Genomic DNA, 6,271 nt, shown 5'->3' on the forward strand with positions numbered 1-6,271 from the left:
GCCCCACCCACCTCCATCCTAGCTCTGAGGACAGAGCTGGGCTTGTAGTACGTGCTTAGTAAATCAGTGTTGACCACGAGCTGGGGTTTGAGAGATGGAGCGTGGGTGGGATCGTCCAAATGCATCCTGCAAAATCACCGGCTCTGGAAGAACAATTGTCAGGCCCATTTCCTGCTGCAGATGGAGCCAGGAGACGCTCAGGGCTTGGCAACCTGACAGCTGAGGAGCAGCCAGGGAATTTAGCAGGAGACAGAGAAAATGAGTCCTGCGGGTCTGGCCCAGCCCCATCAAAAGCAGACTCAAGGCAGAGTCTCTTCCCAGAGTGGGGCCGAAGTGGGGTGGGGGCTGGCTCTGTTTGCTCAGGTCTGCTGTGAGCCAGAGTGTGGGGAGTCAGGAGGCGGCGTCAGTCTCGGGGAGGAGGCAGCGTCGTATTTTTGGAAGCGGTGGCTCAGCCTGAGGTCTGACAGAGCTTAAGGGTGTAGAAATTGTCTCCTGAAGGGAGACCACTGATGGACCAGTTGTGGTACTTGTCCTGCCCCAGGCCCTCCTGTGATTGAAACTGTCTGCCCTTGACCTAGGCTGGTTTGGGGGCAGGGGTATCCCCTGAATGGACCAGCAGGGGGCACCTGCCTCGATGACAACCTGTCCATAGGCTAGTCATGGACACGTGATGGCCATTGTGGTTCTCACCTTGACACCCTTTCCACCCGAGAGGACCTTCCTGGTCCGTTCATTTCCCTTTCCATAAAAGGAGTGTGGCACTCAATTCTCACCAATTGACATTGATAAAGAAGTCTGTTGAGGGACTTTTAGGAGAAGAGAAGAGACGAAGCCATCTCTCCTATTTCTCTGGACGCTGTGTCAGTGGGATGCTAAGACCACTGCTGCCATCTTGCCACCAGCAGCAGCACCACCGAGGCCACTGGGACACGGGGGTGGAAAGGATCCAACCTTTGATGAGCCCCTAACACAACCAGTCTTCATACCTCGCCATTCTAATAACCCAGGGTGTGAGGTATTGATAACTGTCCTTATTACTGAGTCAGCTCCAGGGGAGTTTCTGCGTGTTGGAGCTGCGAGCACGCTCTCTGTTATCACCTGAGAGGGGTCGGCTAAGCCGGGTCTACTCCTCCAGGACAGGTCGCCCACCAGGAGCGCAGGAGATGGATTTAGCTGTTACACAAGCATTTAACAGCTAATGTTGGCTTTAACATCAATAGACTTAAACATGGTAAGTAGACGATCAACCCACACAGAGTTTCTTCTTAAAATAAATTCGTGTGTGTAAAAACGTGAATTATTTTAAAGGAGAACATTAGGGAAGGACTGGTACAAGTGGCGCACAATGAAATATGGTAAACAGCACGTGACTCTGAAACGTGGGCGAATCAGATGAGAGGCTCCTGAGGAATGGGCCAGTCAGGAGAGAGGGGAGAAGGGAGCGGAATCACCAACAGTGAGAGACCTTCAACTCAGCAGCCACGAACCAAGTGCCTCTATGTGCCAAGCCTGGGCCACGTCCAGGGGATGCAGCAAAGAACAGAGCACTTACGTGCCCTGCTGTCCTGGTGCTCCCCAGCTAGCAGGGAGGTGGCTGGTGACCAGATAACGTTACAACACATGATGTCATCCCAGTGCTGGTAAACTCTGCATGGAAGACAAATCCTACATGCCAGGAAGACCCGACCTCAGCGCAAGGAAATGGAAAAGCCACGACAGAGACTGAGAAGGAAAACTCCCTGGAGCTGCCATCCACACCGACCCAGCGCAGCTCCGGGCCATGAGCACCCTGGGAATAAACTTGCTCTGAGAGGCCGGTACAGGCTGAATTGTGCCCCTTAACACTTTTGTATGTTGAAGTCCTAACCCCCAGGACCTCAGAATACCTCCATGACTGTACTTGGAGTTAGGATCTTTAAGGGATAACTAACTAAAAATGAGGTCATTAGGGTGGGGCCCAGTCTAGTCTGGCTGGTGGGGCGATGCGGGCCGGGGGCATGCATAGATGATGGGAAGACGGAGGGAGAAGACGAACATCTACAAGCCAAGGAGAGAGGCCAGAACAGAGCCTCCCCTCACAGCCCTCAGGAGGAAGCAAACCTGCCGAGACCGTGGTTTCAGACTTCCAGACTCTAAAACTGAGACCGTCCGTTTCTGTTGTTTATGCCCCCACTCTGGTAACTTCGTTACGGCAGCTCTAGTAAACTAATGCAGAGGCCTGGGCGAGTGTTTGTCCTCTACAGTTAAAGAGCCCAACTGACCCTGGGAGCAAACAGACTTGAGTTTGGGGAGGATCCTGGCTGGGCCAGGGGACTTCACAGGGCAGCCCCTTGTGCCCCGCAGGCCTCATGGTTCCCCTCCATCCCCCAGCCCCCCAAATGGGAAATCTGCAGCGGACACCTGTCTTTCCTCCTGGGGAGCGAGCGGATGAGGAGAACGCCCACCCCTGCCAGGTTATGGGCTCCCTGATGTCCTACCCTTGGATCAGTCATAACAGTCCTGCAGGGACCACTGGGTTTCCTGCCAGGAAGAGAAACCCCAGGAAGCAGCCTTCCTGCTCTGGGGGCAGTGGGGTGGGGTGAGATTCTGCAGCCATGACTCATGCAGGCTTCATGGGGAAGGAAGTGAAGAGAGTCGTAATGACCATACTGAAAAGCAGTTAGGCCATTTTCATGGCCGCATCACACAGAATTAAAAACTGCAGATTTGATCCTATTTGTGACCGCAGCTGCCATGAACTAACGCACAAGCAGCCGGGGCAGGGTGAGCTCAGTGCCTGGCTCAGGCTGGGCACAAGTGGGTGCATGGGCCTGCAGCCAGGGCAGGGAGACTTGGAGCCTCTCCAGAAAAGGCTCACACCCATCTGTTCCTTCCCAGGCCTAAGGTCCCTTGAAACCTCATGGGTGTCTGCCCCTTGGGTGGGGACATCATCAGGGCTGGCCTGGGCCAGTAGAAGAACAGGGGTCTTGCTTGGCCAGACTTCACAGAGTCCGAGAATGAAACTCCCTGTTGTCCTGGTAAGAAGAAACCCCCGAGGCTGTTGAGAAAGTGAAGTGTTTGTAGCCAGGCGTAGAGCTCCTAGATTTTCCATTCCCAGTGCTTCTGGACCTGAGCAACACCCCCGGCAGCAGAAAGACTTGGACAGACAGCACTGAGGAAATCCCAGAGAAGTGGGGGGCTCAGCAGGGAGAAAAACAAGCTCTTTCATAGAGGACAGGAGATTGACAGGTGCTAAGTTTGGGGTGTGAGGCTCAGCCAGGGCTCTGCCACCCACCAAGACGTAGAAGCTGGGAGAACCTCTCCCCGCCAGCAGCCAGCGCTCTGCGGGCTGGACTGTTGGTACTTTCAGGCCAGCTGGTTGGCGTCGGTGCTTCTGTCTGTCTGCTAGCATTTATTGAGTGCCGAGTGTTTACCAAGTGCATACTAACAGCAGAGAACTTGACAAATAGGAGGTTATTCTATGGTGTCCCTGTCTTTGAACTTGGTCTAGATCAGTGATGGCGAACCTTTTGAGCTCGGCATGTCAGCATTTTGAAAAACCCTAAGTTAACTCTGGTGCCGTGTCACATACAGAAATTTTTTGATATTTGCAACCATAGTAAAACAAAGACTTATATTTTTGATATTTATTTTATATATTTAAATGCCATTTAACCAAGAAAAATTAACCGAAAAAATGAGTTCACGTGTCACCTCTGACACACGTGTCATAGGTTCGCCATCACTGGTCTAGATGCATAGAGGCATCCTACATCCTCCTGCTCCTTCTTTCAATGGAAGAAAGAAGCAGGAATGGTCACAGAAAAAAGAGCTATTTGTCCAACTGCTTTAGCTGTCCCCGAGCTCATCCAAGCCCTATTTGCTGCTGGGGGCCAGCCCCAGGGGTCCAGGGGTTCCCAAAGGTGTGGACGGAGTCGGCGAAGAATGATTTACACGGAGACAGCGTTCAGAACTCTCTAGCTTTCCTTAGTCTCCGTGGATCTTCCCTGTGCCTGGCTGAGGCCACAGAAAAAGATCCTGAGGCAAGCTGAGCCTTTATTTTTATAGTCAGAGATGAACAAGGTAGTGGTTACCAAAGTTACACTGTTCTTGTGAGTTTCACTTGTTTACACTGTTCTTGTAAGTTTCACTTGTTTTTGTTCTTGTTGCACTTCCCTCAGCCCATTAGCTTCCCAGGTAATATCTAGGGAGCGTCACAAGGTCAAGCCTAATTATGCTAAGAGGACTGTGCCCTCTAAGCTGGGAATTGTTTGTGACTTTGCCCACAGGTCAGTCTGAGGCTTAACCCTATATCAGCTCCCCACAATTTGCTTTGCGCCAACCTGGCTTCCGAAGTCCATGAACATTTGCTGTGTGTGCTGCTGAGGGATGTCCAAAGCAGTTCCCGTTGGAGCACACGCCTACAAGGAGAAATGTGCATGTGGGCTACCACTCACCGCACCGGCACTGTGGGTGGGGACCCCTATGCTCAACCGCTTCCTCACGGCACCCTCAAACGACCCCTCCATGATGCCAGAAGGAGAAAACCTTTTCAGAAAGGAGCACAGTAAAAAAGACCATATTCTCCCAGCACCCCCTACCCCTACCCCGTCCCAAACGCCAAAGCATCACAAAGGAGCTAGCTGGCTTTCCCACCCTAAACATTCTTCGTAACAATAACCAGAACTCTTTGTTGAGGGTATGAGTCAGGCTCTGTGCGGTTACTCTTTTCAATCTTCACAATAATTCTGCAATATAAGCGGCATCTCCCTATCTTATAGATGTGAAAATACAATGACAAGATGAAATCCTTGCCAAGGGCACGGAGCCGGAGGCAGGGTTGGATGCAGGAGAGTCTGATGACAAAGGCTTCCTCCCGGCCTGCCCCAAATTGTTCACTGTTTCCACAGTGATCACGACTAATTCGATGTCAAGAATAATAAATTGGGAGTGCGTCTGAGAGGGAGTCAACCGGCTATAAATAAATACTCATGTGTGTTTCTCTTGAGCAAGATCCAGTAAATTGTACGGAGCCACAGTTCTACCTGGAATCCATGCTTCACTCAGGACACAAGCCAGCAGCGGCCGCTCTTTCTCGGGCACCACCACGCAAGAAGAGTGAGGCCGTCAGCGCTGTCCCCGGGAGTCCTGCCGTGCGGTGGCAGTTTAGTCTAGGAACCGCACGGCAGAGCGTGACCAAAAATAGAAATGCGGGTTTTGCAAATGTCATTCCCCCTTTGACCCTGGCCACCGTGGGCCGGGATGGCTGCTGTGATTAATCAAACTTTATTGACACTTGGTGTGTCCCAAGTTGGCTGAAGTGCCAGGTGCCTCAAAGGTGACAGTTACTTTCAGATGAGCACTTACGTCAAAGTTTCATAGTGTCAGCACATTGACCTCCCTTGAAGCAAACTTTTTAAACTTTAATAGGTACTGAGAAGGAATGTGTTCTTCAAGGCTTGGGCCATGGTCAAGCATGGGTTTGACTTTATGTTTTGAAACAGCGAGGATGACTGACTAAGGTGATTTGATATGGCCTAACTAACAACACATCCATTTAGGTTCATTCCTGACCCTGATGGTTTGGACAGTTGATCCTAGCAACCACGGCTCTGTTCCCATAACAGTTGTAAGCCGGAGGCTGAGAAAGTGAGCTACTGAGGCATGTTCGCAGAGAGCCAAGGGGGAAAGGCAAGGCAGACAGCAAGGAAACCCGATATTTTCTGGTCGGTTCCCACTCGGCCCTGCTGGTGCCTGACTTCCCACCATTTGGTATTGATTCATCTCTTCTAGTTAACACAGGACTTCTCAAAAGACCATCACCGGCCAGCAGCAAGAGAAAGGTAGATTTCCATAAACTGAATCTATTCCATGTAAAAGACTATCCTTTGTGCTAAAAGTCTACCCTTTTCGTTATTTCTCATTAAAATATGCTTTTAGGAAGTATTGGTGATATTAGGTGGGAATTTGTGATTTTTTAATGTTGTCACATAGCAAGAGTAAAAGTCAGCACTTTATCAGGGTTTGCCAAATTTTGAGTATTTTACTGATCTAGGAACCTCTGCATTCGAGCATTCTCAGAAAGCTGCCTTCAGGGGGCTGCCAGTGCCGGGTAAGCCCAGGCCAGTCCCTGGGAGTGAGCTTGCAGGTCCCTTCTTCTCTGACAGGGGGGCCCGAGTTCAGTGAGCACAGGGAGCCTAGATGGGGAGACTTCACACTGGCAGGGTGTCAGGCAAAGGCACGTGGTGTTTACTTTATAATTTTTGCCAAAGCTCTTCCTAGCTGCCTCTTC

Source organism: Myotis brandtii, unplaced genomic scaffold, assembly GCF_000412655.1.
Source record: "Myotis brandtii unplaced genomic scaffold, ASM41265v1 scaffold423, whole genome shotgun sequence".
In the NCBI taxonomy this organism is placed as follows: Eukaryota; Metazoa; Chordata; class Mammalia; order Chiroptera; family Vespertilionidae; genus Myotis; species Myotis brandtii.